This window comes from Neovison vison, chromosome 7 (genome assembly GCF_020171115.1).
Source record: "Neovison vison isolate M4711 chromosome 7, ASM_NN_V1, whole genome shotgun sequence".
In the NCBI taxonomy this organism is placed as follows: domain Eukaryota; kingdom Metazoa; phylum Chordata; class Mammalia; order Carnivora; family Mustelidae; genus Neogale; species Neogale vison.
In genome coordinates this window covers 191436704-191449013 of record NC_058097.1, presented here as the reverse complement: position 1 = coordinate 191449013, position 12310 = coordinate 191436704, and the positions used below count along the sequence as shown (strand labels likewise).

Below are 12310 nucleotides of genomic sequence, written 5' to 3'. Positions count from 1 at the left end.
GCTACAGGTTCTCAGTGAGCATATGATGACCAACTAGGAGACCATCAGGAGGAATATTTTCACAGGCAGATAAATCCACTTTTGACAGAAACAGAGATACCACAGGTATGAGTGCCCATGCAGATGAGTTTCAGCCAAAGGTTTATGTCATGCACAAATGGTCTATGACAATGGAGCCACACACAGGCAGGCACACTGTGAAGAGGACCGAAATGTTGCAAGGATAAAGCCTCTAGTACATGCCAACTGAAAGAGGAAGCCATATCCCTGTTACTTGTGATGATTTCATAGTACAGACCTTTACAGATGGCTGCACAGATGCTCAGCAAAGACTTAAGTTACATACTCCCTGAAAGAGATGCTTTTTGGTACAGCAAAGTGCCAAGTAGCATTTCATGGTGGGTGGGGTGAGGGCAACATCATGGTTGAATAACAGCACATATATAGAAGGGATGAGACACACAGGTAGAAAATGGAAGCAGTGTCCAAGGTCATGAAAGATGTCCTGTTGAATGAAAACACCTTTCATGGATAAGAGTTCTTAGTAGGCAAAAGTTGTAAGCTCTTCCTAAATTAATCTTCCTAAGTTGAATCTTCTTAAAAATAGTAATCATTTTTTCTTTTAACAACTAAACCATGATAAACTTATTGAAATTAATTGTAAGCTTATTTTAAATGTTAAATTTACTTTTCTTATTTAAATGTAAACTAACAATTTTGTTTTACACTTGATTTTGAAATGTAAATATGCAAGACCATGCATAATTCTGAAAAAGGAGAGTAATGAGAACTATTAGTCTTATCACATATCAAAATGTGTTCTATATCAAGGCAATTATATTACATATCAGTTGTAACATGAATAAAGAGACCAATTGAACAGAATTAAGTCCTGAATCAGATCCAAATATATATTGGTAGTTAAAATATAATAGTCAGGATTTTAAGTTAATGGTACAAAGAAAATTATACAAGTATTAAAAAAAACCTAAATTTTAGAAGAGCAATTAAAATTTTATCCCTCTTTAGCTCCTTTATCAAATAAAATGCTTATGAAGCAAAAGTTTTAATGTATGATATATAACCTCAAAAATGTTTTATTTTTTAAAGAGTTTATTTATTTACTTGACAGAGAAAGAGACAAAAGAGAGAGGGAGCACAGCAGGGGAAGTGGGAAAGGAAGAAGCAGGCTCCCCGCTGGGCAAGAAGCCCCATGCAGGGCTCAATCCAAAGACCCTGGAGATTATGACCTGAGCCAAAGGCAGATGATTAATGACTGAGCCAGCCAGATGCCCCAACCTCAAAAATGTGTTGTTGTTGTTGTTGTTGTTGTTTTAAATATTTTATTTATTTGACAGAAAGAGAGTTCACAAGTAGGCAGAGAGGCAGGCAGACAGGGAGGAAGGGAAGCAGACTCCTTCCTGAGCAGAGAGCTCAATTCAGGGCTCTATCACAGGACCCTGGGATCATGACCTGAGTCAAAGACAGAGGATTTAACCCACTGAGCCACCCAGGCACCCTTCAAAAATAGTTTAAGAATTAAGTACTAAAATAAACTTGAAGAATATTTTGGAATGAAAGAAAAGCCCTTAAAAGGATTCAGGACACAGGATTCAGTGTATTGTTCTGTTCATCTATCTGACTATATTCTCTTTTTTCTTTTTTTTCTTTCTTTTTGGGTTCGATTTTGGGTCTCTTCAGATTTGTTTAATGCATATTTCTCAGGGGTTGTTGTTTCCATTTTAATTCTTTCTTCTCTCATTTATCTATTCTTCTCTGGACAGAATGACAAGACAGAAAATCTCACCTCAAAAAAGAACAAGAGGAAGAACTGACTGCCAGGGTCCATATCAGTATGTACCTAAGTAAGATATCAGAACTAGAATTCAGAATAACAATTATAAAGATACTAGCTAGGATTGGGAGAAAAAAAAAAAAATAGAAGACACTAGAGCATCCCCTTCTGGAGAAATTAAAGAACTAAACCTAACCAAGTTGAAATAAAAAAGGCTATTAATGAGATGTAATAAAACATGGAGGCTCTAATTGCTAGGATAAATGAGGCAGAATAAAGAATTAGCAATACAGAAGACAAAACGATGGAGAATAAAGAAGTTCAGAAAAAAGAGAAATAAATAACTACTAGATCATGAAGGGAGAATTCTAGGAAAAGGGACACCACAAAAGAAGCAATATTTAAATAATTGGAATCTGAGAAAAAAAGATAAGAGAGAGGGAGGCAGAAGGTACATTGCAGCAAATTATATTGGAGAACTGCCCTAACCTAGGGACAGAAACAGGCATCCAACTCCAGGAGGCATAGAGGAACCTGCTTAAAATGTATAAAAACAGGTCAACACCCTGACATGTAATAATAAAACTTGCAAATCTCAGAGACAAGGAGAAAATCCTTCAAGTGGCTCAGGACAAGAGGTCTATAACATACAAGGGTAGAAATATTAGATTGGCAGCTAATTCTCCAGCATCCTCGCAAGCGACAAAGGACGGGCATGATATATCCAGGGTGCTAAACAAGAAAAATATGCAACCAAGAATACTTTATCCAGCTAGGGTGTCATTCAAAAGAGGAGTGATAAAAAGCTTCCAGGACAAACAAAAACTGTAAGAATTTGTGATTACCAAATCAGCCCTACAGGAAATATTAAAAGGGACTTTCTGAGCAAAGGGAGAGCCCAAAAGTAACCAGAAAGGAATAGAGACAATATACAGAAATGGTGATGTTACAGGTAATACAATGGCACTAAATTCCTATCATTCAACAATTACTCTGAATGTAAATGGGCTAAATGCCACAATCAAAGGACATAGAGTATGATATAAGTTGGATAAAAAAAGCAAGTCCCACAGATATGTTGTCTGCAAGAGACTCATTTTTGGCCCAACGATACATTTGGATTTAAGGTGAGGGGGTGGAAAACCATTTACTATGCTAATGGACATCAAAAGAAAGCTGAGGTGGCAATCCTAACATCCGAAAAGTTACATTTTAAATCAAAGAATGTAATAAGAGATGAGGAAGAACACTATCATAATTAAAGGGTCTTTCCAACAAGATGGTCTAACATCTGTAAATATTTATGCCCCTAACAAAGGAGCAGTCAATTATATAAGTCAGTTAATAACAAAAGTAAAGGAACACATTGATACGAATACAATAATAGTGGGGGACTTTAATATCCCCCTCATTGAAATGGACAGATCATCTCAATGGAAGATCTACAAAGAAACAAGGTTTTGAATGACACAATGGACCAGATGGACTTCACAGATATATTCAGAATGTTCCATCCTAAAGCAACAAAATCCACATACTCCTCAAGTGCACATGGAGCATTCTCCAGAATACATTACATCCTGGGCCACAAATCAGGTCTCAACCAGTACCACAAGACCGTGAACATTCCCTGCATATTTTCAGACAACAGTGCTCTGAAACTAGGACTCAATCACAAAAGGAAATGTCAAAAGAACTCAAATACAAGAAAGCTAAAGAGCATCCTACTAAAAAATGATTTGGTTAACCATGAAATTAAAGAAACATTAAAGGAAAAGTCATGGAAACAAATGAAAATGAGAACACAACTGTTCAAAACCTTGGTATTCAGCAAAGACAGTCCTAGGAAGGAGGTATGTAAGAATACATACCTTTCTCAAGAAACAAGAACAGTCTCAAATACACAACCTAACCTTAACACCTAAGGAGCTGGAGAAAGAACAGAAAAGAAAGCCTAAACCCAGCAGGAAAAGAGAAATAAGAAAGATTAGAGCAGGAATCAATGAAATAGAACCCAAAAGAACAGTAGTAAAGATAACAAAACTAGGTGATGGTTCTCTGAAACAATTGACAAGATTAATAAATCCTAGGCCAGATTTATCAAAAAGAAAAGAGAAAGGACTCAAATAAATAAAATCATGAATGAAAGAGGAGAGATCACGCCACACTGAAAAAATCCAAACAATTATAAGATCATATTATGAGCAATTATATGCCAAAAACCTCGGTAATCTGGAAGAAATGGATGCATTTCTAGAGACATATAAACTACCAAAACTTTTTGAGCATTTTATCCCATTGTGTAAGGCTAGTTTTTTAATTAAATTCTATTATATATCAATCTTCCTTATAAAAACAGAAGTGTTACACGTTTTATTTTATATGTAAGGCAACAAAAATTTAATGAGCAAAACATTCCATGCATCATTAAATATCACAAATAATATAATAAAAAGAATTACTTTATTATTTTAAGATTTTTTTAATTCTTTATTTGAGAAAATCAGAGAGAAAGCAGGGTAAAGAGCAGAGGGAGAGAGACAAACAGACTCCACACTGAGCAGGGAACCTGACCCAGGGATCATGACCCTGAGATCATAACCTGAATCCAAACCAAGAGGTAGATGATTTAACCAACTGAGCCACCTTGGTGCCCAAAAGGAATTACCTTAAATGACATGAAAATAATGCTAGCTATCAGAAAAAAAAACTTGAAAATACAGACTTATTAAAGCTTAGTAAAACCGTATAAAAATTTCCTCACTAATTTTTATCTATTGTTGAATCCCTGCTATAAAGGCATCGCACCTTTCAATGAAGTCTTACAGGTATTATGAGCCTTACATTCTAGCAGGAAGGGAAAGTGTTATTATAACACAATCATCTAGTTCATCTTTAATTATCATTAACTTAATTTCTTGGGAAAAATATGGGAACTCAGAATCATTTTTTTAAATTTATTTTTTATTTATTCTCAGCATAACAGTATTCATTATTTTTTTACCACACCCAGTGCTCCATGCAATCCGTGACCTCTATAATACCTACCACCTGGTACCCCAACCTCCCACCCCCTGCCCCTTCAAAACCCTCAGATTCATTTTAAGAATACTTCTGCATTCTCAGAAAATGGGTTCAATGTACCTTGTGGTAGATAAAACACTTATCAACTAAAAGATATAACATTTCTACTCCAGAGCTTCTTCATAGCATTTCTCTTCTCAGAATTTCTCAGAGTGTAGATCAGTGGGTTCAGCATGAGGGTTATGACTATATAAAACACACCCAATGACTTGTCAATGGGGAAGGTTTTAACAGGTCTTACATACATGAAAATACATGGAACAAAGAATAAGACCACCACAAGGATGTGGGAACCACAGATCTGGAGAGCTTTCCACCTCCCTTCTGAACTAAAGTTCTTCAGAGAGTACAAGATGACACCATAAGAAATGAGCAGGAACACAAACACAATAGTGCACATCATCCCTCCATTGGCCACCACTAACAGGTCAATGACATATGTGTCAGTACAAACCAATTTCATTAAGTGGTACATGTCACAGGAAAAGTGGTCAATGATATTGGGACCACAGAATGGGAGCCCATAAATAGTGCTAACTTGAATTACTGAATGCAGAAAATCTCCCACCCAGGACACTATCAGCAGCACAACACACCCACTGCCTCATGATCACCAAATAATGCAAGGGCTTACAGATGGCCACATAATGGTCATAGGCCATCGCCAGCAGAAGAAAGACCTCTGAGCCACCAAAAAAAGTGCTCTGTAAATAGCTGGGTCATACAAGATTGGAAGGATATGGTATTTTCTGCAAACAACAAATCTGAAATTAATCTGGGGCAAATGCAAGAGGAATAAGTGACATCCATAAAAGACCAGTTAGCAAGAAACAAGTACATAGGTGAGCCCAGGGTCTTGCTGACTGCTATAGTCACCACAATGAGCATGTTGCCCACCACAGTCAAAATACAGAAGAGCAAGAGCATAACAAGAAGGACCTTCTGTTCCTTTAAATCTCGGGTGAGGCCCAAGAGGACAAAGTAAGTTACATTGTTTCTTGGGTCCATCTAGTCTGGATGGGAGTGACTTCTCCTATTAGAGCCAGGTGATCTACAAAAAAGGAAAGAAAGCCTTTAAATGCATTATAAGGTAAATTTTTTATTGATTCATTCCATTAAAAGATTGTGTAAAATATTGTGGCAGGAGTACCTATTTGTGTCACAGACATTGTGATTTCCAAGTTGAACAAGTCATGATTTTCTACACTCAGTGATAACATATATAATAATATTCAATGAAATAAGTGCCAATATAAAGATAGTCACACAATGCAAAAGACAGTGGTTAGGAATATATTAATCAAATAGCAAACAAAGAAGGTTTCCCAGAGGAAGAAGTCCTTCCTGAGATTTAAAGGAGAAGTGGAAGGACAAGAGGGCAAGGGATTCCATGCAAGGGTGCACAGTTTATAAAGTCACAAAAGTGAAATACTCAAGATCCCTTTAAAGTAACTGGTACACTTCAACAGAGTGGAGCAAATTAGGAATGGAAAGTCACTGCCCTGGATTGTTTCTTCTCTCACTGAGACTTCTTTCTTAGAGTCTTTGGTTGGATATGCCCTCTTTCCTTGACCAATAACTGTGGAACCTTTCCAATGTTGTGTCTCTCCTTTAATTTTTAAACTTCATATATGCAGTATCTCCAACTCTGAACATCTCCAACTGGATATTAATTCAGAAATTATAAGACTAAATTTTTAATTTTCAGCCACAAATGTAGGTATTTGCCATCTGACTAAATGGTCCCACCTTCCAAATTACTTCCCAGACAAGAAAGATCACCGTGCCTCTCTTGCTCTCATATCTCATATTGATACCTTTAACAAATCTTATTAGCCCCATTTTAAATAGATCACAAAGTTGGTTATTTCCCATCCCTCCCCACTTCTGGCCCACCACAGTAGACATCTGCATTGTCTCTTCCCTTTCATTCTGGCCTCCACCAATTTTTTTTTTTCTTCTAACATAGCCCAAGTGATCCTGTTTAAATCTGATACTGATCTGATCAGTCCACTGCTCACAACATCTACAGTGGCTTCTACTCACTCACTCTCAATTTAATGAATCACATTTCATATTTACAGTAATAGAAACTATAATCCCCATTCCATGTTTGAACAAACTGAGACTCTGAACATCTATTTTTCCCATGTTCACCAATTTTGAAGTGACAAAACTAGAATTGGAAACCAATTTTGCTTTATCTCAAAGTGATCTTTTACATAATAAAGATACTCACACAATGCAAAGCCTGGTTTCCAGTATTTACTGTTAGTCTTACCTTACGAAGACAAGTCTATGCTCAAGGAACACTTTTTACTCATTCACTAGAACCTAGAATTCTTCTGTCATCCAGTTTGACAAGAGTGGACAGAAAGCTGCATTATTATTTGAGGACATATTTTATTTCATTCAATTCTCTGCCTGTTCTCTCCGTGGAGTCCTCTGGTTATTCAGAAGGTTGTTTTTATTTATATTATAGATTACTTCCTAAGAACTCCAGGTTCCACAGAGGAAAACAAAAATTTAGCACATTAGGATAATTTATCTAAAAGACAAGGAAATCCTATCCTTACATAAAAAGATAGCAACCAGACATTTCCAATGGAGATTTTTCTCAAGTAATTTCTTTCCTGCTAATTTCTGAAGAGGAAAATATCATTCAACTCTTTATTCATCTTCATTCTGTCTTTTGCTTAGCTCAGATTGACTGACCTGGTATTTTTAAGAAACATTCTTGTGTTGTCATGAGCTAATGCTTTAAACCCAACAGAAACCTCCTCAAAAATGTGTACCAGTTTTTAGGAACGTGGCATATTCTTCCAATATGAGCGAAGAACACTGGACATATTATCCCTTCTAGCCACATTCCTCATTAAGTCTTAGAATTGGAAAGTGTCCAAGACTGATCCTTCCTTTATTAAATTCCTTGGGAATTTCCACAAAAAAAAAAAAACTTTAAAAAATATTTCTGTAAAGAAACTAGGAGGCCAAATCACATAATTAGGGTCAGAAAGGTGTAACATAAAAAAATAGCTTTAGAACCATTATAAGACTACTGCCAGTCAGGAATAAAATTTTAGCCCAGTCATGCTGAGTTAGGGAAAAAAAATTTTCATGTATTTCCCCACTTGTCATAGCAAGTTTCTCTTTCCTTTCATTTATTACTAAATTTATCCTGCCTTAAAGATGGCTAGATGTTCTAGATGTATGTTTATATATAAAATAACTATTAAACTATTAATTTCTTTAATTCAGAGCTCCAATCTACTGCCAGAAACCATGCTATGAATGGGGACACAGTAATTAAGAAATAGTGGGGAAAATTATGCAAAAGTTCCTTCCTGCCTGGAACTTATATTCTTATAATAGAGTTAGACAGCAAATATGATGACAATTTACTAAACTAAATATAATCTTCACCATGGCTAATAATACAGCAAACAAGGTAGCAGAAAAAGCAGAAAAAAGATGACAGGGAGAGCCTTTCTTCAAAAGTAATGTTTAAGCTGAGATATAAAGCTAGTAGCTACCATCAGAAACACTATTTTAGGTAGCAAAATTAAGTAAACATTCTAAGTAATGTGTTCTCACTTCATTGATGCAATCACCTATATGGAGAAAGGTTAAAAATTTCACAGGGATTTTTATTCCAGTGCTATTGTGAAATGGAGTGGTGAGCATGGATACTGATCTTTTTCCTAACTATGGAGGGAAAGTTCTCAACCTTTCCATGCTGAGTTTGATGTTAGCTGTGGCTTGGTAATATATGGCCATTATTATATTAAAGTACATTCCTTCTATACCAAATTTGTTGAGAAGTTTTGTTTTGTTTTTGTTTTTTAACATGAAAGCATATTAAATTTCTGTGCTATGATTTAAAAATCCATAGGGGATTAAGAAAACAATTTATTTTACTAGAACATTGAAAAGAACAAAATACTTAAGAATAAGCTTAAACAAGGACCCAAAAGTCTTCTATGTGAAAAACTGCACAGTGTTGTTGAAAGATATTCTAGATGACACAAATAAAAGGAAGAAAAGACACTCGTGAATTTATATGGTTCATTCTACTAGGTTTTCAGTGTTAGCTAAAGTGATCTACAGATTCAAAACACTTCCTACTAAAATTTAAAAAAAAAAAAAAAAGTTTTTTCCAGAAATAAAAAAAATCCATCCTAAAATTCACGTGGAAACTCAAGGCATGCTAAGAAGCCAAAATAACCCTGGGATAACAAACAAACAATTGGAGGACTTCCTGGTTCTAAAATTAACTACAAAAGTATGGTAATCAAAACACTACTTCACACCCAACAGGAGAGCAATGACCACAAAATGTAAAAATTGTAACACATGTAAGACAGCTGAGAGATCAAAACAACTCTCCATTGTTGCTGGAATGCACAATGATGTAGCTGCTATGGAAAATGCATGGTATTTCCTAAAAAAATAAGCAAAAAAAAAATATTATATGAGCCACAATTCCACTTTGGGGTATATACACAAAATAATGGATATCACAGTCTCAAATAGGTATTTCTATATCCATTTTCATGCAGTGATGCAGAGAGGAGGGATTGCTGATTGCACAGAATGGTGAGAGGGAGTGGAACACACAGGAATACACACAAGAAGTAGACTTCCTCAAAGCCATTGGAATGGAAAATTAGAGTGGCTGATTTTGTTAAGTTTTTGCAACCAATGGGCATCAAACACTGGAGTTCTAGAGGTCCCTGGGCTTGGCTAGGACAGAGATCTGAGGATGTTGCCCTACTCCTGTAGAAGAGGCAGGCAGGTAACCTGGCCAGACAGCACACTCTGAGGATTATGTAGAGGACATGGGGAGAGATTATTTTTACCTTTTAGTGCATATCTCTGAGAGGTTGAGTTGCCTCTCTGGGGACAAAGACTCTGTGATGGGTCCGTGATCAAAGGAGTGAGACTGATACAAAGCGAAGATCAAGCAAAGCTTTATTTCATGCCAAGCATCGAGAATCAAACCAACTGGTCAGGGCCACCTCTTATGGAGAGGGCGAACACCCCCAGCCTCACAGACTAACTTTTATAGAGCAAAGGCCATGTGGTTGAGCCTGGCCATACACAGGTGGCCAATGAGATTGCAACACACACAGAAAGCTGCACAGTCATGTTAGGTCACACATGGGTGGCCAATTGAATTACAATTCACTCCATAGAAGCTATTTGAACTAGCCTATCACCTTGGTCAGAATTGGCACCCAAAAGGCAGGGCCCACACTTGTTGGTAGCTAGGGAGACAGTATGTGTTCTCCAATAATTGGATGTCTCCACCTGGCCCAACTCATCCCTGCATTCGGGCTCTGTTATCTCCACCTGACCTCACCCGTCCTTGTATTTGGGCTCTTGTTATCTCTACCTGACCTGACCTTCCCTTGTATTTGAGCTCTGTTATGTGGGACTGGTCGACCATATTTTACTACATAAACAAAAAAAGAGCTGTTCAACCGAGATGGAGTCGGTCTGGCTAAACAGGCCTTTACACTCCGCAGGCTGCATTTCCTTTCTCCACCCATAAGCAAAGGCACAGAGACACCTGCTAGATGTGGCTAAACTGGACACTGGCCCATTAGACTGCATTTCTCCAAATCCCATGCCCATGCATTATATCATAATTGCCCTTCTGAATTAAACCTGCAAGAGTCTCAGCACAGTGAGACAATCCTCCAGAAGACAAATGAAGGTTCCCACCACTCCAGGTCCTAAAAGTGTAGAGTTTTAAAAGATAGAAAGCTTGGCTGGGCTAGAGCAAAGATGAAATGTGCTGCTTAAGGCAGGCAAGCAACCCAGAGACGGTGTGAAATGAGAGAGCTAGAAAACACTGGGACACATAAAGGAAAATATTTACTCCTCTTAATGTGCTTTTATGAGACCAGCAAGCATGGACTCCCCTTCTTGGGGAAAAGAGCTTGCTAGTGCCATTTCCTTCCTTCACCCTTCATCATTGAGCAGCTTCAGTAAATAGCACATTGCCAGAACTGGCTGCCTAAACTGCTTATACCAAGTCTCCCTCCTCTCTACTCTGCCAGTAATACTTTTCCTTGGTAAGTGTACCTAAGGACTAGTGCAGCAGGTCCCTTCCCCAGAAGACCCCCAGAAACCCCTGCATTCACCATGTCTACTGACCACAGAGTTATTCAAAGTTTCACTTATAGTGGAAATATCATCAGGTCTCCTTTAACAAGCAGACCAGATCTTATCTAGTTAAAACTCACCACACTCTGACCAAGGACCAAACAGTCCCCTCTGTAAGCAAATAGAACCTTTACATACAATTGACCTGAGAAAAAGAGCAGCCAAGACACAGTAGCAGAGTACATGCAACACACTTCAAAAACACTTCCTGAAGCACTAGACCCTGGCCATTATTTGACCTCTTCTACTTAAAGACATTACTCTCAGAAGCAGGAAACATAACAGACTTTCCTAAGACAGAGAAGAAGCAGAGACCTAGTCAAAATGCCAAGATGGAGAAATTCATCTCAAAAGACAGAACAAGAAAATGTCATAGCCAGGGATCTAATTGAAACAGATATAAGTAACAGGCCTGATGCAAACTTTAAAACAATGATCATAAGGATACTAGCTGGGCTCGGAGAAAAGCAGAGAAGACATGAGGGAGACCCTTACCACAGAGATAAAAGAGCTAATTAACCATCAAGCTGAAATGGAAAATGCAGTAACTGAGATTCACAACTGGCTGCATGTAATGGCCGCAAGAATGGAAGAAGCAGAGACATGAATAAGTGATATAGAAGACAGAATTATGGAAGATAATGAAAGAATAAAAGAAAGAAAAAGAAAAATGTTTGGATGACTGGGACTCATATGAGTCCCAGAAGAAGAAGAGAAAGAAAGGTAACAGAAGATTTATTTGAGAAAATTATAGCTGAAAAGTTCCCTAATCTAGGGCCAGAAACAGACAGCCAAAGTCAGAAGACACAGAGAAACTCCATCTAAACAAAAGCAGGCCAACGCTGAGATATTGCAGTTATATTTGCAAAATATTGAGATAAAGAATAATCCTAAAAGCAATGAGACAAAAGAAGTCCCTAACTGACAATTGGAGGGGCAATAAGGTTAACAGCAGTGCTCTCCACAGAAGATTGACAAGACAGAAGAGAGGGAAATGTTATATTCACCATGCTGAATGGGGAAAATCTGCAGCCACGAATACTCTATCCAGCAAGGTAATCATTCAAAACAGAAGAAGAGATAAAGAGTTTCCCAGACAAACACCAAAGCAGTTAATGACCACTAAACCAGCATGTGAGAAATATTAAAGGAGACACTTTGGGAAAAAAAGACCAAAAGAGACAAAAACTAAACAAAACTAAAGAAACAGAAGAAATCTCCATAAACAATGACAAAATAAGAAATAAAATAGCATAATAC

General features: G+C 37.2%; 1 pseudogene; it reads right to left on the bottom strand.

The window, feature by feature from the left end:
- Positions 1-4961: 4961 nt before the first annotated feature.
- LOC122914349 lies at positions 4962-5887 on the bottom strand (annotated as a pseudogene).
- Between the last annotated feature and the right edge of the window lie 6423 nt (positions 5888-12310).